Source organism: Lipotes vexillifer, unplaced genomic scaffold, assembly GCF_000442215.2.
Source record: "Lipotes vexillifer unplaced genomic scaffold, Lipotes_vexillifer_v1.1 scaffold759, whole genome shotgun sequence".
Lineage (NCBI taxonomy): Eukaryota > Metazoa > Chordata > Mammalia > Artiodactyla > Lipotidae > Lipotes > Lipotes vexillifer.
In genome coordinates this window covers 631,349-652,249 of record NW_006790410.1, presented here as the reverse complement: position 1 = coordinate 652,249, position 20,901 = coordinate 631,349, and positions in this window count along the sequence as shown.

Sequence of the window (20,901 nt, the reverse complement as noted above, 5' to 3'; positions counted from 1 at the left end):
TGAAGATAAATTTGCAGTTTCAGTCCGCCATGCTTACCCAGAACGTGTTCACTGGGGTCTGCATTCAGGCCAGATTCTGTGTTTCCTTCTGTAGGTGCAGTTAGTTACGCTCAGGGACTAACCCATGTACTGTGCAGATGAGAGGTCCTGGGCTTCTCCCCCTCATCCAGAAGCATGTGCTCTGCTTCATGTAATCCGAAAGAGCGACCCAAATAATGGGAGTTTCAGGAGACAGAGGCAAGTAAATTGAACAAGAAATGGATGGGGGGCTTCCCTGGTGGCGCAGTGGTTGAGAGTCCGCCTGCCGATGCAGGGGACACGGGTTCGTGCCCCGGTCCAGGAAGATCCCACATGCCGCGGAGCGGCTGGGCCCATGAGCCATGGCTGCTGAGCCTGCGCGTCCGCAGCCTGTGCTGTGCAACGGGAGAAGCCACAGCAGTGAGGGGCCCGCATACCACAAAAAAAAAAAAAAGAAAAGAAAAAGAAATGGATGGGGGCTCTATAAACCACATGGGTAGATCACAGTTTGCTCAATTTATTTTAGCATTTCTCTATGGAATGATACTGTTCATTCAGTCTCTACAATATCATAGACCTAAACGAATTTAGCTTTATAAATATAACAATGACACACAGAAATAACACAGCCTTTTTGCAAATCTGGGTGAAATATTTTATCTGTAGCTGGAGAAGAAAATTTAAACTGTGGTTGCCTTGTTCACTGCTATTTGCTTTTACGTTCAGCTAATACCTTGTCATGCTTTTTTTTTTTTTTTTTTTTGCGGTACGGGGGCCTCTCACTGCTGTAGCCTCTCCCGTTGCACAGCACAGGCTCCGGACTCGCAGGCTCAGCGGCTATGGCTCATGGGCCCAGCCGCTCTGCGGCATGTGGGATCTTCCCGGACCGGGGCACGAACCCGTGTCCCCTGCCTCGGCAGGTGGACCCTCAACCACTGCACCACCAGGGAAGCCCCTTGTAATGCTTTTGTAAGCTGTGTATTTATTTGGAATTTTTGTTTTCAGTGATTTTTATCAAACACCTGTTTCCCTGATTACCAAAAATATGCACGCTAATGGTTGACGTTTTGAGGAACACAATGTTATAAGATACATATCAGACAAAATAGACTTTAAAATAAGGACTATCAGAAGAGACAAAGAAGGACACTACATAATGATTAAGAGATCAATCCAAGAAGAAGATATAACAATTGTAAATATTTATGCACCCAACATAGGAGCACCTCAATACATAAGGCAAAAACTAGCAGCCATAAAAGGGGAAATCGACAGTAACACATTCATAGTAGGGGACTTCAACACCCCACTTTCACCAATGGACAGATCATCCAAAATGAAAATAAATAAGGAAACACAAGCTTTAAATGATACATTAAACAAGATGGACTTAATTGATATTTATAGGACACTCCATCCAAAAACAACAGAATACACATTTTTCTCAAGTGCTCATGGAACATTCTCCAGGATAGATCATATCTTGGGTCACAAATCAAGCCTTGGTAAATTTAAGAAAATTGAAATTGTATCAAGTATCTTTTCCGACCACAACGCCATGAGACTAGATATCAATTATAGGAAAAGAGCTGTAAAAAATACAAACACATGGAGGCTAAACAATACACTACTTAATAACGAAGTGATCACTGAAGAAATCAAAGAGGAAATTAAAAAATACCTAGAAACAAATGACAATGGAGATACAACGACCCAAAACCTATGGGATGCAGCAAAAGCAGTTCTAAGAGGGAAGTTTATAGCAATACAAGCCCACCTTAAGAAGCAGGAAACATCTCGAATAAACAACCTAACCTTGCACCTCAAGCAATTAGAGAAAGAAGAACAAAAAAACCCCAGAGTTAGCAGAAGGAAAGAAATCATAAAAATCAGATCAGAAATAAATGAAAAAGAAATGAAGGAAACAATAGCAAAGATCAATAAAACTAAAAGCTGGTTCTTTGAGAAGATAAACAAAATAGATAAACCATTAGCCAGACTCATCAAGAAAAAAAGGGAGAAGACTCAAATCAATAGAATCAGAAATGAAAAAGGAGAAGTAACAACTGACACTGCAGAAATAAAAAAAATCATGAGGGATTACTACAAGCAACTCTATGCCAATAAAATGGACAATCTGGAAGAAATGGACAAATTCTTAGAAATGCACAAACTGCCAAGACTGAATCAGGAAGAAATAGAAAATATGAACAGACCAATCACAAACACTGAAATTGAAACTGTGATTAAAAATCTTCCAACAAACAAAAGCCCAGGACCAGATGGCTTCACAGGCGAATTCTATCAAACATTTAGAGAAGAGCTAACACCTATTCTTCTCAAACTCTTCCAAAATATAGCAGAGGGAGGAACACTCCCAAACTCATTCTACGAGGCCACCATCACCTTGATACCAAAACCAGACAAGGATGTCACAAAGAAAGAAAACTACAGGCCAATATCACTGATGAACATAGATGCAAAAATCCTCAACAAAATACTAGCAAACAGAATCCAACAGCACATTAAAAGGATCATACACCATGATCAAGTGGGGTTTATTCCAGGAATGCAAGGATTCTTCAATATACGCAAATCTATCAATGTGATTAACCATATTAACAAATTGAAGGAGAAAAACCATATGATCATCTCAATAGATGCAGAGAAAGCTTTTGACAAAATTCAACACCCATTTATGATAAAAACCCTGCAGAAAGTAGGTGTAGAGGGAACTTTCCTCAATATAATAAAGGCCGTATATGACAAGCCCACAGCCAACATCATCCTCAATGGCGAAAAACTGAAAGCATTTCCACTAAGGTCAGGAACAAGACAAGGTTGCCCACTCTCACCACTCTTATTCAACATAGTTTTGGAAGTTTTAGCCACAGCAATCAGAGAAGAAAAGGAAATAAAAGGAATCCAAATCGGAAAAGAAGAAGTAAAGCTGTCACTGTTTGCAGATGACATGATACTATACATAGAGAATCCTAAAGATGCTACCAGAAAACTACTAGAGCTAATCAATGAATTTGGTAAAGTAGCAGGATACAAAATTAATGCACAGAAATCTCTGGCATTCCTATATACTAACGATGAAAAATCTGAAAGTGAAATCAAGAAAACACTCCCATTTACCATTGCAACAAAAAGAATAAAATATCTAGGAATAAACCTACCTAAGGAGACAAAAGACCTGTATGCAGAAAATTATAAGACACTGATGAAAGAAATTAAAGATGATACAAACAGATGGAGAGATATACCATGTTCTTGGATTGGAAGAATCAACATTGTGAAAATGACTCTACTCCCCAAAGCAATCTATAGATTCAATGCAATCCCTATCAAACTACCACTGGCATTTTTCACAGAACTAGAACAAAAAATTTCACAATTTGTATGGAAACACAAAAGACCCCGAATAGCCAAAGCAATCTTGAGAACAAAAAATGGAGCTGGAGGAATCAGGCTGCCTGACTTCAGACTATACTACAAAGCTACAGTAATCAAGACAGTATGGTACTGGCACAAAAACAGAAAGATAGATCAATGGAATAGGATAGAAAGCCCAGAGATAAACCCATGCACATATGGTCACCTTATCTTTGATAAAGGTGGCAGGAATATACAGTGGAGAAAGGACAGCCCCTTCAATAAGTGGTGCTGGGAAAACTGGACAGGTACATGTAAAAGTATGAGATTAGATCACTCCCTAACACCATACACAAAAATAAGCTCAAAATGGATTAAAGACCTAAATGTAAGGCCAGAAACTATCAAACTCTTAGAGGAAAACATAGGCAGAACACTCTATGACATAAATCACAGCAAGATCCTTCTTGACCCATCTCCTAGAGTAATGGAGATAAAAACAAAAATAAACAAATGGGACCTAATGAAACTTCAAAGCTTTTGCACAGCAAAGGAAACCATAAACAAGACCAAAAGACAGCCCTCAGAATGGGAGAAAATATTTGCAAATGAATCAACTGACAAAGGATTAATCTCTAAAATTTACAGGCAGCTCATGCAGCTCAATAACAAAAAAATAAACAACCCAATCCAAAAATGGGCAGAAGACCTAAATAGACATTTCTCCAAAGAAGATATACAGACTGCCAACAAACACATGAAAGAATGCTCAACATCATTAATCATTAGAGAAATGCAAATCAAAACTACAATGAGATATCATCTCACACCAGTCAGAATGGCCATCATCAAAAAATCTAGAAACAATAAATGCTGGAGAGGGTGTGGAGAAAAGGGAACACTCTTGCACTGCTGGTGGGAATGTGAATTGGTTCAGCCACTATGGAGAACAGTATGGAGGTTCCTTAAAAAACTACAAATAGAACTACCATATGACCCAGCAATCCCACTACTAGGTATATACCCTGAGGAAACCAGAATTCAGAAAGAGTCATGTACCAAAATGTTCATTGCAGCTCTATTTACAATAGCCCGGAGATGGAAACAACCTAAGTGCCCGTCGTCGGATGAATGGATAAAGAAGATGTGGCACATATATACAATGGAATATTACTCAGCCATAAAAAGAAACGAAATTGAGCTATTTGTAATGAGGTGGATAGACCTAGAGTCTGTCATACAGAGTGAAGTAAGTCAGAAAGAGAAGGACAAATACCGTCTGCTAACACATATATATGGAATCTAAGAAAAAAAAATGTTATGAAGAACCTAGGGTTAAAACAGGAATAAAGACACAGCCCTACTGGAGAACAGACTTGAGGATATGGGGAGGGGGAAGGGTGAGCTGTGATAGGGCGAGAGCGAGACATGGACATATATATACTAACAAACGTAAGGTAGATAGCCAGTGGGAAGCAGCCACATGGCACAGGGAAACCGACCCGGTTCTCTGTGGCTGTCTGGAGGGGTGGGATAGGGAGGGGGGGAGGGAGGGAGACAAAGAGGGAAGAGATATGGGAACATATGTATATGTATAACTGATTCACTCTAACGCACCATTGTAAAGCAATTATACCCCAATAAAGATGTTAAAAAAAAAAAAAAAAAACCCCCTGCACAATCCCATCATCAAGGACCAATCATTATGCACATTTTGGCCTGTCTCCATCCACATGTAAAAATGTCTGTGTGTGTGTGTGTGTGCGTGTGTGTGTGTGTGTATACACATTCCCCTTTTCAATTTATATCATATGGTATATGTAGCCTCATATCCTATGATGGGTCAACATTGTATAAATAGATTTTTTTTTTTAATTAAAATGAGTTATTCTGTACATATTGCTTTGCAACCTGCTTTTTCACTTTGCAAAGTATGGAGATTATTTTGTCTTCTCCAAGTGCTTTATCATAAAAACGAATGTCTCATTTGATAATAGAAGCATAGAATATATGGCTGTTTCCACTTGCATTTACTTGTTTATTATTTAGGATGACGTCAAATCTTATTGTTGATCATTTTCTTTTATTGGTTTTAATCATTTGTCCCTGGTGTCTTTGGCCCACTTTTCTAGTGATGTAGTTGTCCTTCTCTTATGATTTTAAGTCATTTTTGTATAGTAAGGTAAGTAATCCCATGTCTGTCCTATGTGGTTCAAATTTATTTTCCATTTTCTTTTATATTTTACTTTTTGAATGCAAAGAAGTTTTACATTATTCAGCAGGCAAGTTCTTAAATTTTCCTGCATGTTGTTCACTTTTGTGTCTTCCTTTACCCAAACTCCTCTGTCTGCCCTCACCCCCGAGCTGTCTCAATTGTGCATCCAGTTCAGGCTCTGTGTCACCTGTGTGGCCAACGTCTCCCCGATCTGTGACTCTGGGCAGACCTCTGTCCCCCACCCAGGCTGCATTGCCAACTGTTTGTTTGATAGCCCCTCTCAGCTGTCAGACGAGCAATTTATACTTAGAATGTCTGAACTCCTCATCTTTCCTTAGGCTGGCACCGCCGTCCGCTTCCCCATCTCAGCTGCTCAGGCCAAAGCAGGAGTCATCCTTACTTATCCTTGTCTCTCAACCCCCAGTCCAGTCTCTCAGGAAGTCCGCTGGCTCTCTCCTCGGCTGCACCCGGCCTTCGGCCATTCCTCCCTATCTCCACTGCAGACACCCTGCTCTGAGCCATCCGTCTTCTCTCATCCGGCGCTGGCCCCTAACTGAGCACACTCCCCCTCCTTCCCTCTTCCCCTCAAGGTCGAGCCAACGCAGTGGTCAGAGGGGTCCTTCTGTGTCTTCTTGGAGCCGACCCCATTGACTCAGACTGAAAGTGCAAGTCTTACGGTGGCCTGCAGGACCCGTAATCTCTTCCCCGGCCTCTCTGACCCCACCTCCTGCCCCTGCCCTTCTTCCTCCTTCCCTCCCAGCCATCCTGGCCTCTTTTTGCTTCTCAACACACCAGGGACATTCTTGTTCAGGCACTTTGCCCAAGTGGTGTCCACTGGGAAGGCTCTTTTCCCTGCATTCCCCCATCCCTGACCCTCACCTCCCTCAACTCTGCTTAAACATCACCTTCTTATCCTGCTCTAGTTCTGGTTTTCCATGGTGTGTCTCATCTCTTAACACACTGCATAACTTAAGTATTTTGTCTATTCTTTTAATCATGTATTTGCCCTGCTAGAACGTAAGCTCCCTTAGGGTAGGTTTTTTACATTGTTAACAGAAGTATCCCAATAACTAAAAAGTCCCTGGCATGTAGGAGATACTCAGTAGATATTCAGTATTGACTCAAGAGATCCTTAGAAAGTCCTTCATGCTGAGGCTAAAATCTCATTCTTTTTTCATCACAGTTTGGGTTTCACATGGTATATTTGGTTTAATGAGTGAAGAGAAAGAAATTCTAACTTTTTTCTTTTAAACAGATACTCATTTGTACCACCACCATTAATTTAACATTCTAGCTACTCCCCATTTATTAGGAATACTGCTTTTATAATATGCTTACTTTCTTATAGGCAGCTGGTTTGTTTCTACAATCTTACGTATTTTATTGATAGTCTATTCTAGACTCTAGATATTGTGATCCAACTCATGGTTTTGTTAATTACAGGTGAATATTTGTCTAACATCCTGTTCTTCTTTTTCTAGATTCAGAACTCATAATTACAACAAGGGAACCCATTCTGTGTATTGGGATAGGGTTGACCCTTCAACTTTCCCAACCCCAAAATAACTGCCCATAGCTGTGAACACGAGCACAATCTCCATCTCCTTGGCCTTGGTGATTCAGGGTGAGTCACATGACTCAACACGGGGCAGCCAGAATTTCCTAAGGGGATATGGAAGACGGATGCTGCCAGAGAGAGGGTCTCCCTTTGGGCTCGGGATCATGATCTGTGATGCTGGTATAGGCTTGGAGCTGCCAGAAGCCATCCTGTTGCCATGTGGAGAATGAAGACAAGCAGAAGGGAGAAGGGAAAGACAGAGATCAGAAGGCGTGTTCGAATCTTCAGATCCAGCTGTGCCTTGATTTCCCAGTCATGTGAATACGTACATCTCCTTCTCCCACCTCTGCCTTTTCCCCCTAAAACTGGCTTCTGTCACTTTCAACTGAAGGAATCTTGTCCAGTAGAAGGAGTCCATGTAAAAGACTGGACATAAGCTGGAGTGGTAACCATGGCACATGTGGCTGCCTTACCTGCCTCTCATATTCTCATGAATGAAATGAAACTCTGAATTCAATGAAAATGTAACCATTCTGGAAAACATGAAAGTTGAGCACATCAGAAATTTGGGGCTATCCTAGATAAACAGAAAAGAAATGGGGTAGGAATAGCAGAGAAATCAGTCACTGCTGAAGACTCCAGAACCTTCCCCGCTCATCCCATGAGAGCCCTAGAGAAACCCAGAGCTGAAAAGTGCCGCCAGCTGGGGCGATCTGAGACCCTTGCAAACCACACTGGACATAGGTGAGCAGTCTCGTTGCTGGCAGGTCAGCACCCGCAGCCTCAGGCTTTGGTAGTAGGTAGGGGAAGGCTTGTTTACTGTAGGTAAGGAAGTGGGGCTTGGCCTTGGTAGGGGCTCCTAGCGATGGAGGGGGGCCTGGATGAGGGGCAAAGCAGAGCTGGTGGTCACCTCGGGATGTTCACAACAGACAGAGGCCTTTCCCCAAACTGGAAGGGACAGTTTTGAATGAGGGTATATACACCCAAAGCAATGATGTTAATCCAGTGTCTGGATGGATATTTTAAGTGCCTGTATACAAAAGAAAATGATCGCTGGACCTTCACCAAAATTAAAAATTTCTGCTCTTCAAAAGACACTGTTAGGAAAATAAAAAGACAGGTATATCATGGGAGAAATTATTTGAAAATTATATATCTGATAAAAGATATTGAATACCCTTTATCAGATATAGAATTGAATGTTGAAGAACTCTCGAACACAACCCAGTTAAAACCACCCAGTTAAAAAACAGGCAAAGAGTCTGAACACATGCTTCACCAAAAAAGGCATGTGAATAGCAGATAAATGATTTATATCATTAATTATTAGTGAAATGCAAATTTCAGCCACAACCAGACAACATACGCTATTTATTTGAGTAGCTGAAATTAAAAAACTGCCATACAAAGTGTCATTGAGGATATGAAGAAACTGGAGTTCTCATGCAATGCTGGTGGAAATGCAAAACGGTGCAACCACTTTGGTAAAGATTTGCTAGTTCTTTGAAAGTTAAATATAAACCTGCCATATGATCCAGCCATTCTATGTCTAGGAATGGCTCAAGAGAAAAGAAAACATGTGTCCATATGAAGATTTCTAAACAAATGCTGAAAGCAGGTTTATTTGTAATAGCCCCAAACTAGATAAAAAAACAACCCAAATGTCCATCAACAGGTGAATGATTATATCCATACAATGGAATATTACTCAGCAACAGAAAGAAATGAGAGAGGGATGAATTTCAAAATAACTTGGAGATTATTCTGCTAGTAAAAGAAGCTAGCAACAAATCAGTTCAAATATTTATTTTTTTAAATATTTATTTATTTTTTCTTCTTGGCTGCGTCGGGTCTTGGTTGCTGCACGCAGGCTCTTTGTTGAGGTGTGTGGGCTCCAGAGCACATGTACTCTGTAGTTTGTAGCACTTGGGCTCTCTCTTTGAGGTGCGCTGGCTTACTTGCCCTGTAATCTTAGTTCCCCAACCAGGGATCGAACCCGCGTCCCCTGCCCTGGAAGGCAGGTTCTTTACCGCTGGACCACCAGGGAAGTCCCAGTTCATATATTTATAATTCTAGAAAACAAACTAATATATAGTGACAGAAAGCACGTCAAGGGTTGCTGAAGGATGAGCAGTGAGCAGCGTGAGGGAGAAAGTACAAAAGGGTATGAGGGAATTTTAGAAGTCAAAGAATTTTTTTTTTTTTTTTTTTTTTTTTTTCGGTTTTGCGGCCCTCTCACTGTTGTGGCCTCTCCCATTTGCGGAGCACAGGCTCCGGACGCTCAGACTCAGCGGCCATGGCTCACGGGCCCAGCCGCTCCGCGGCATGTGGGATCTTCCCGGACCGGGGCACGAACTTGCGGTATGCAGGCCTCTCACTGCTGTGGCCTCTCCCGTTGCGGAGCACAGGCTCCGGACGCGCAGGCTCAGCGGCCATGGCTCACGGGCCCAGCCGCTCCGCGGCACGTGGGATCTTCCCAGACTGGGGCACGAACCTGTGTCGCCTGCATCGACAGGCGGACTCTCAACCACTGTGCCACCAGGGAAGCTCCAAAGAGTTTTTGAAGGAAGTGAACTATAAATATGGGAGGCAGTGGGAAGAGAGAGTAATGCTTGAGATTTTGCTGAAGCTGTGAAAGTGGGGGGTGACAAGTTCTGGGTGTGCTTGAAAGAATAAGAGGCTGATTGATGTACGGTGGAGGAGAAGCTCGCTGGGGAGGTAAAATCAAGGAACGGAGAAGCCAAAGTGTTAAATGGATCATTTTTGGTGACACCAAAAATTCAGACCAGGCTACTGTAATATATAGAATGATAATTTAATGATATAAAAATAATAATTTAACAAAAATTAAGAAGTAGGGAAAAAGAAGTGAAAGGAAGTGTAAGTATGCTGATTTCCTAATCTTTTGAGTGGGAAATCATTAGATGCTTTTAAAAAGTTGGCAATCAAAACATGGGAGTTATAATTACACCATTAAAAGGACAAAAATATGTAAGGAAAAATTATAGGGATGCCAAGGGGGAAAGATAATGGAAAGTGCACTAATCTCACGTTTCTTTGAGAAGGATCAATTGATTCTGTTAAAAGTTAATAAATCCTGCATGAGATCGTGGTGCAGAAAATGATATTAGTAAAAAACCCAGTGAAATCTGAGCAAATTCTCTAGTTTATGATATTGCACAGATGTCATTTCTTAGTTTTGATAATTGTTCTCTGGTTATTTAAGATGATAACATAAGTGAAATCTGTGTGAAAGGTATATGGGAAGTCTGCTTTTTTTTTTTGTAATTTCTCTGTAAGTATACATTATCTCAATATTAAAAGTTATTAAAAGTTGATAAATCAAGAAACACTGATACAAGATTATTATTAAAACTCATAATGTCACTCACCAGAAGAAACTGAAGCAAAATCTTAATGGCAATAATCCTAGGAAATGGAATTGGGGTTACAAAGGCCTTGCCTTTCAATTTTATACCTTCTTGTAATGTCTAAAAATATGTTAACCATGTACATAAATTACTTTTAAAGCAATTTTAATTTTAAAATGTTACTAAAACTTTACTAGTCAGCAAAATGTGACAATTTAAAGAACATATTATATATATAATTCATATTTCATATACTGTATTTATTTTTGTTCTTAGACGATTTAGGTGCTTGCAAAAATATTATGCTGCAAATGAACTAAAGAACTGTTATCATGATTTTGTGTGTCATGTATCATTGAATTAGACACCATCACATATTAAAGGGATGCTAAATAAAAGTCCATGGTAACTTGGGCAAAGGTTTTATGAAATAACTTCAAATTGCCTCTGTAGTCTAATCTGCCAGGTTTTTATACTGCTGGCCTATGCTCTTATTATTATTGTGTTACCACTGTTTCCTGAATTAGATAAATAACATATATTCTGTTCCTATGCTGACATATTAGCTCACCCCATTATTATTATTTTTTTAAAAAGATTACTCTGAAGTTTTTTCCTTAAGCTGAATCGTTGTTAAATAACGCAATTTAGTGCCATATTTCGAGGGTTTTAGTTTCTGAAACTTATGTTTAGTAGTGATTCTTTTATTTATTTATTTATTTATTTATCATTATTTTTTTGCGGTACGCGGGCCTCTCACTGCTGTGGCCTCTCCCGCCGCGGAGCACAGGCTCTGGACGCACAGGCCCAGTGGCCACGCCTCACGGGCCCAGCCGCTCCGCAGCATGTGGGATCTTCCCGGATCGGGGCACGAACCCACGCCCTCCGCATCGTGATTCTCTTTTTAAGTGAATTAATTATGATTGCATTGATTTGTATTTTCTCTTTGATTATGTAGCATCTCTCTTCCTCTTCAAAATACTGTCCCTAAAACTCGGCTATGGCTTAGAAGGCACTTGTTCATGCAAATGTCAAATAGGAGTTGAGAGGAAGGGGTAGGTATTTTAGAAGTCAGACTAAAAACACATTTAGAGTAAAATCAATTCAAATTCAAGAAACGTTTTTCTGCCTGAGGTCTGACACATCCACTGATGCTGGGGCAAAATCTGTATAGTTAAGGATACCTAACAAATGGATGAGAAAAACGTAAGTTCCTAGATTTATGGAGCCACCTTTTAGAATTCACACCCCCAAAAGAAAGGAAATAAATCATATACAGAGAATTCTGACTCTAAGATATGAACCCAAATAGACCAGTAGTAGTTTTAGCCATGGTTTGAAATATTTAAACCCAAAGAATTTTACTTAGATGCCTTTACTTATCCAGCTGGTAAGTTTGTTTTTCAGTTCTAAAATAGAATTAGTGACCCCAAGATTGGTGAAAGGAAGTTGCCTGTCCAGGGATAAAGATTTTGCCTAGGAATCAATTTTGGCAAAAAGTGACGATAACTTAAAGAACAAGAGAGAGTGTAGCATTTAGTTTTAGTAATATTAGTTGGACACATTTTAAAAGCTAAACTCATTTTTAAGTTGCGATAAGTGGTTTCTAGTATTTTCACAAAGTTGAGCAACCATTACCACGATCTAATTCCAGAGTATTTTCATCATCCCCTAAAGAAACCCGTTATCTGTTAGCAGTCACTCCCCATTCCTCTCCTGTCCTTAGCCCATGGCAACCATTATTCTTTTTTCTGTCTGTATGGATTTGCCTATTCTGGACATTTCATGTGAATGAAATCATATAATGTCCTTTTGTGTCTGGCTTCTATCATTTAGCATAATGTTTTTAGAGTTCATCCACATCGTTGCATGAATCAGAACTTCATTCCTTTACATGGCTGAATAATAATCTATCATATAGATATATCAGTTTGTTTACCCTTTTAACCACTGGTGGATATTTGAGTTGTTTCCAATTTGAGACCATTATGAACAATGTTGCAATGCACAAGTGTTTAAAAACTTAGTGTGCAAGTTTTTGTGTAGACATATGTCTTCAATTCTTCTGGGAATATACTTAGAAGTGGAATTGCTGAGTCATATGTTAACTTTATGTTTAACCTTTTGAGTAACTGCCAAACTGTTTTCCAAAGTGACTGCACCATTTTACACTCAGACCAGTGATGTATGAGGGTCCTATTTCTCCATATCCTTCTCCATATCCTCCAATGCTTATTATTTTCCATTATCCTTTTTGTTATACTCATCCTAGTGGGTGTGAAGTGGTATTTTATTGTGGTTTTGGTTTGCAGTTCCTTAATGACTAATGAGGATGATTATTTTTTCATGTGCCTGTTGGCCATTTGTATATCTTTTTGGAGAAATGTCTATTTAAGTCTTTTGCCTTTTTTTTTTTTTTTTCTTTTTGCGGTATGCAGGCCTCTCACTGTTGTGGCCTCTCCCATTGCAGAGCACAGGCTCCAGATGCGTAGGCTCAGCGGCCATGGCTCACGGGCCCAGCCGCTCCGCAGCATGTGGGATCTTCCCGGACCGGGGCACAAACTCGTGTCCCCTGCATCGGCAGGCGGACTCTCAACCGCTGCGCCACCAGGGAAGTCCCCTTTTGCCCATTTTTTAAATTGAGTTCTTTGTCTTTTTGTTGTTGGATTATAGGAATTCTTTCTATGTTCTGGATAATAGATCCTTATCTGATACATGATTTGCAAATATTTTCTCTTATTCTGTGGGTTGCTTTCCACTTTCTTGATTGTATTTCTGATGCACAAAATTTTAATAGTTCAATTTATCTATTTTTCTTTTGTTATTTTTAGTGTTGCATCTAAGGGACCATTGTCAAATATGAGGTAATGAAGATTTACCCCTATGTTTTCTTCTAAGAGTTTTATAGTTTTAGCTTTTACACTTAGGTCTTTAATAAATTTTGCATTAAAATTTGTATACAGTCCTCTTGGGCTGCAGGATGGCTGAATGCTCAGAGCCTGAGGCCAAGGCCCTAGGACTGTGGGTAGAGGGGAGGGGTTCTGCTCTCTTTGTCTTTCCATAAAGCTGTTGGTCTAATTTAAAAGAAAATTTGTATATGGTGTGAGACGAATCCAACCGTATTTTTTGCATGTGGATATCCATTTGTTGAAAGGACTATTCTTTGCCCATTGAATGGTTTTCAATGGCAAATCAGTTGGCCAAGGACGCAGATTCATTTGTGTCTTCTCAGTTCTAGCACACTGATCTACATGTGTATCCTCGTGCTGGCACCACACTGTCATGATTACCATTGCTTTGTAGTAAGTTTTGAAATTACGTGCGTCTCTGTACTTTATTCTTTTTCAGAATTGTTTTGGCTGCTCTGGATCACTTGCAATTCCATATGAATTTTAGAATCAACTTGTCAATTTCTACAGAAAAGTCAACTGAGATTCTGACTTTCAACTGAGATTCTGACTTTCAACTGAGATTCTGACTTTCAACTGAGATTGCCTGTTGAATCTGTAGATTAATTTGAAGAGTGTTTCTCTTAACAGTGTTAAGTCTTCTGATCTATGAACATGTGATGTTTTTCCATTTATTTAGATATTCTTTAATTTCTTTCAATACTGTTCTGTAGTTTTCAGTGTATAAGCTTTCAGGCACTTTTGTTAAATCTATTCCTAAGTATTTTATTCATTCTGATGCTATTGGAAGTGAAATTGCTTCTTTAATTTTTGATTGTTTATTGCAAGTACATAGACCTATAATTGATTTTTATATCCTGCATCTTTGCTGAACTCATTTATTAGTTCTAATTGTTTTTTAGTGGATTCCATAGGATTTTCTAATATACAAGAATATGTCATCTGTGACTAGAGATAGTTTTACTTCTTCCTTTTCAGTCTGGATGCCTTTTATTTCTTTTTCTTTCCTAATTGTATTGACTAGAATCCCTCTAGGACAATGTTGAGTAGAAGTGGCAAGAATGGCATCTTTGTCTTGTTCCTGATATTAAGAAAAAAGCATCCAGTCCTGAACCATGAAGTGTGATGTTAGCTGTGGGTGTTTGTAAGTGCCTTTTATCAGGATGAGTATACACCCTTCTGTCCCTAGTTTGCTGAGTGTATTTATTATGAAAGGATGTTGGATTTTGTCAAAATTTTTTTTGCATCTATTCAGATGATCTTGTCATTGAAGAAAATTATTGATATGGTGCTTTATACTAATTGATTTCCAGACCAGCCTTGCATACTTGAGATAAATCACACTTTGTTATGGTGTATAATTCCTTTTATATGTTGCTGGATACGGTTTGCTACTATTTTGTTGAAGAATTTTGTGCACATATTCATAAGAGACATTGGCCTGGAGTTTTCCTTCCTTGTGATGTCTCTGCCTGGTTTTGGTATGAGGGTAATACTGACCTTATAAGATGAGTTGAGAAGTATTCACTCCTCTTCTATTTTTTTGGAATAGTTTTTGAAGAATTGGTATTAATTCTTCTTTAAATGTTTGGTAGAATTCAGCAGTGAAGTGATCTGTACCTGGGCTTTTCTTTGTGGGTAGTTTTTAAAAATTATTCATTCAATCTGTTTACTTGTCATAGTCTATTTATTTATTTATTTTTAAAATTATGCATATATATTTTATTTTCAGTAGTTACATATACAAATAAATTATAGATGCATGTACATAATCAAAGATTTGTTACCAAGAAAACCCTCCAGGGCTTCCCTGGTGGCGTAGTGGTTGAGAGTCCGCCTGCCGATGCAGGGGACACGGGTTTGTGCCCCGGTCCGGGAAGATCCCACATGCCGCGGAGCGGCTGGGCCCGTGAGCCATGGCCGCTGAGCCTGCACATCGGAGCCTGTGCTCCGCAACGGGAGAGGCCACAACAGTGAGAGGCCCGCGTACCACAAATAAAAGCAAAAACAAAAAAACCCTCCAGCAGTCTTCCATCCCCTTATTTTTCATTCTCCACTCCCCAGTGGCTCTCACTTTAAACTCTTTTGTCACATTCTTTTGGTATTTACATCCAAATTTTTAAATAACACAGTGTCTTGCTGCTCTCTGACTTCGGAGCTTGAGGAATTATCTAATGACTTCCTGCTAGAGAAGATGAAGATTTCGGTGGCCATGGCTCACGGGCCCAGCCACTCCGCGGCATGTGGGATCTTCCTGGACCGGGACACGAACCTGTGTCCCCCACATCGGCAGGCGGACTCTCAACCACTGCGCCACCAGGGAAGCCCTACATCCAAATTTTTAAATAACACAGTATCTTGCTGCTCTCTGACTTAGGAGCTTGAGGAATTATCTAATGACTTCCTGCTAGAGAAGATGAAGATTTAACCCTTGTCTGTCTTCCCACACACCTCCTCACAACACATTCACCCTTTCTGTCCCCACTGCTACTCCCAAGATAGATATGTCATAATTTTGGTTAGATCCCTTTTCTCTGACTGTGATTATATAAATCCTGTTTGTAGCTGAGCCTTGAACTAATGATGATTAATGATGATTACTTCTCCTTCCCTGCACCACTCTTTGTTTTCCCTGGTATTAATAATTGCCTTACTTTTTTAGTTTTGTATTATTATCGTTTCAAATCCAAACTCATCTCCAGTGGCCTAAATTTCCTTCATATATTCAGACACATTAGGTATTGATTCGTCTCCTTGGAGAACTTTTCATACTCCCTCCTGGACCACTTGCCCTGGGCATTTGCACACAGCTTGCAACTCCTTCCTGTGCTGGCTTTTGTATTTCCTGTATCCCAAGTCCTCCTTTTTCTTGATGTACTCTTGTTTTAGCAGAGTACTCCCTCCAATAGCTTTTTTTTTTTTAACATCTTATTGGGGTATAATTGCTTTACAATGGTGTGTTAGTTTCTGCTTTGTAACAAAGTGAATCAGCTATACATCTACATATATCCCCATATCCCCTCCCTCTTGCATCTCCCTCCCACCCTCCCTATCCCACCCCTCTAGGTGGTCACAAAGCACCGAGCTGATCTCCCTGTGCTATGCAGCTGCTTCCCACTAGCTATCTATTTTACATTTGGTAGTGTATATATGTCCATGCCACTCTCTCACTTCGTCCCAGCTTACCTTTCCCCCTCCCCATGTCCTCAAGTCCATTCTCTATGTCTGTGTGTCTATTCCTGTCCTGCCCCTAGGTTCTACAGAACCTTTTTTTTTTTAGAAGCCATATATATGTGTTAGCATACGGTATTTGTTTTTCTCTTTCCTACTTACTTCACTCTGTATGACAGACTCTAGGTCCATCCACCTCACTACAAATAACTCAATTTCCTTTCTTTTGCCATAAGTCTATTTAGATTGTCTGTTTTTTTTAGAGTCAGTTTTGGTAGTTTGTGTTTTTCTATGAATCTGTCCATTTCATCTACATTATCTCAGTTTTAGCATATACATTTGTATAGAAGTTTGTTATAATTCTTTTGTTCCCCTGTTGGTTAGGTAGTAATGTCCCCTCTTTCATTTCTTTTTCTAGTAATTTGAGTCTTTGCTTGCTCTCAATCTCTCTTTCTCTCTCTCTCTCTCTCTGACTGTTTTCAACAAACATCCGTGGAGAAAAGGCTTTTTGCAATGGGCAATCTCCAAGTCAGGTGAAATAAAGAGGGTATGAGTAGGGTCTTCCAAGAAACTTAGGAAGGTCAAATAATGGCAATAATCTGGAAATGGGACTCTGAAGGAGCTCTAACCATGTTCTTCTCCCTCTATTGGCTGCCAGACTACTGGTTTCCATGGAGACTGCAGGCTGTTATTTTCCAGGCTACTACAGAGTTGGGGAAGGAGATGGGGACAGGCCACGTTGAAATGCCATATATCCTGCTGTTCTTCCTGAAATTCAGCAGTTATATGAAGAATAAATGTTTCCGAGATTGCTGAAAGAATTTTGGTTAATTTCCAGAGTTCTGAAAATGTCAATTCTGGCAGTTTTTGTCAGTGTCCTCACTGCTTTTATGGAGAGGAGGATTTGGGGATTTTTTTTTACTCTGCCGTTTTCACCGACATCACTCACTAAATTCATTTTTTATTATAAAAATATACATTTAAGCCTAAATCTTGAATGCCACAGATTACTACATAGTTAAACTACTATTTGTATGAAGCCACATAATTTTAGAGACTGTGCTCAGGAAGTCTTGGTGTTTGAAGCATTACAATAACATAATAAATGGCACAACTGATGTGGATGATTGAAAAGCTTTGTCAAAACCAGTGAGCTGGAAATTGCATGCCACACGCTCCCGACACCTAATCTCACTTTCACGCACCCCTCTTCTAATCTCTCTAGGACAAAGATGCAGGTTTAGGATGCAATGAGGAGGCCATTCCCTGCCCCTACAAGTACAGGGTGAGCTTCAGAACCCTGAGCCACTGATGAAGGTCAAGATTCTTCTGTGACATAGTTACTGCCTCCCATTGTTATGTGACTCTGGACAAGAGGGAGAGTTTTAAAAATTTTGTTACTTCAGTTATGAAAACTCACACACAGATGAAAATAAAGGACAGGTAGTGATATTTTATATTTAAGCAGGAAAGTTGGAAATGTACTTTTATCTGGTTTTCAGTTCTAACCAAGACAGAGCCCATTTTTTAATCATAGCTGTCAAATCATTTTGACTTGTTCAAAGAAAGGGATTAACTCCCTGGATACACTCAACCAAATAGCAGGCATCCTTCCTCTTCTCTTTCCCACCTTTCCTCCAGCCTCCCTCCCAGACACACCCAGAGATTATACATAGTCATTTTTTTCCCATTCAGTCTTCTGTGGGCAATTGCTGAGAAAGGGGGGAAACTGAGTTTATTGAGTGAATGATGTCTTTTCTTTTAGGGGATTTGGATTAAACCGAGGTTTTTTTGTGTAGTAAATTTGACAGGGGTTCAGGAAAAGTCTTTGCCTGGACACATCCTGGGACACTGGTGCCACACCTATCTTAGAGTTGCACGCCCAGGTATGTACAAGGTGTGGCAGCAGGAGCAATCTCAGCTGAAATCATAAATGACATGCTCCCAGGCTCCCCTTTGCTGCACTCTTTTCTCCTCATTGGAACTTCTCTATTAACTAGCATTTCCCCTTCTCTTTTTATTAAAACTGCTTCCAGTAAAAAGATTTGAGAAATTTATCAGCTCCATAAAAGATGAAGGATCAGGTTGAACGAACACCCCTTTCAAGAGCTTTTTAAATTTTAACAGGAAAGTAAACCTTAAGCTAAAAGATGAAGATTTCCTAATAGATTGGCGTGCAAGTAGGACAGGCTGGGGACGTGAGAAGTGTGGTTTGGGGCTAGTGTCCCCTTCCTGTTACCCTAACACCCAGATGCCTTTCTCAGGCAAGTATGAGTGGTTGTGTATCTCATGCCTCAGTGAGGGCCTTCTCCCTTCCCTCCTTCCCAAGGAGCAACATGTGACCTGTTATGACACACTCACCAACAGAAAGAAAGGTCCTCAGAATCCCCCAAGGACTTTAGCACATGAGTTCCTCGACTTGTCTCTACCCTGACACTTTGCCATGTTTTTGATCAGCTCCATTTTCTTACTTCAATCCAACCTTATGTCACTTCTAATCAATAATCTATGTGCTAGATCACCTATCTGAGGTGGGTCTGCTCCTTTGGACACAGTCATCTGTCCTGTTGCCTTTCCCCCAATTTTCTTGAATCAACTCTGCCATTTCTGTAATCTCTAAGAACTTGATTTTTTTCTAGTATTCCATTACACCATTTGTGTCCTGAGTTTTTCCCACATAGCTTGCCTTAACTAACACCCTTGATTCTGTTTATTGATGAGCCTGGCACCATACTGGCCGATTTTAAAACCCTGATGATGAAAGTCATGTGATATGTTAGCTTTTTCTGCTGGAAATCAACAAGGTCCAAGGTAGTGTGTATCTTTAATATCATCATATATTTGTTTTGTGCTATCATTTGTTTCCAAGCCCATTACTTTATTCCTCTTAATTCCAGCAGAGTTTTAAAAATTTTACTGTGAAGCTTATACTCAGAGCAAGGCCATCAGATGTGAATTTTTCTTACTGTTTTCTTGGATACAATCACATTTCCCCCCAATTATCATCCATCCTATCCTCCTTTCCTTCAGATTTAGAGAATAAATGTCTCTCATTTCTAATGTTGACATGTGCACCCTGACAGATACATTCACATGTATGCATTGACCTGCTTGGTTTCCACGATATTAATTCTCATTCTATTGTGCTATTATGTTCATATTTTCCTTTAAAACCTTGACACAACAGTTGTTTTAAGGTCCTTATCTGTCACTTCCATCATCTCTGTTCCTCATGGGTCTGTGTTTATTCACTGATGTTTTTTGCTGGTTATGGGTCACAGTTTCCTGCTTCTTCACATGTTCAGTGTTTTTAAATAAAATGCTGTATAATGAACTGGATTTCAGATGCTGTTAATGTCTGGATTTTGTTGTCTTTTTAAAAGAGTACAGAATTTTTTTGACAGGCAGTTATGTTTCTTCTGGATCAGCTGGATCCTTTGTTAGGGCAGGTTTAGAGCAACCCCGTGTCAGTTCTGCTATTCAGTTTGACTTTCCTGGGCTCTCTACTGGATGTCTTTGGTGTCTAATGAGCTTTCTACACTCTGGCTGGTCTGCCCCGTGCAAGCTCCAGTGGTTGTCCGGTTTTACTTTATAGTGGTTGTTCTTTTTGCGGTAGTTTTCTGTTTAGTCTCATGGAACCATACTCTCTGAATGTTCAGCTTTCTCTTCAGCCAAAGACTTAAGGAGACTATATATAGACTTCTGGAGCTCTATCTCTACATTTCTCCATCTTTTCTACTATAGTGTGCAAATCTAGCTGTCTCAGACTTGCTGAATGCTGATGTCTGTCTCCTCAACCTCAGCAAGGCTATGCCTTAAAATTTAATTTATCTGACATTCTTACTGCTTAACCTTTCTTTTATCTAGTATTTGCCTAGTTATCATTTCTCCATTGTTTTACTTTCAGTCTTTCTGTATAGTAATTTCAAATGTCTCTCTTCAGTGGCATTTAATTAGACTTTATAAAAATCCCATCCTCCAAATTCTGGGTTTTAATTTGAGTTTACCCCATTTACACTTACTGCGATTAATGGTATATTTGCATTTTTTCTACCATCTTCTTTCTATTTGCCCAGATCTTTCTTCTTTTTTCCTTCTTCCTTTCTTATTGTGAATTGATTGATTTGAAGTTCCAATTTCATCATACTAGCTTGCGGTTTATATATTCTACCGTATTGTTTTACTGGTCACCTTTAAATGTAGCTTGCACACTTAACATAGTTTAAAGTTCCTCTATTTCTACCTCTCCCTTCTTTGCAAATAATCATTATTCCTAAAGTG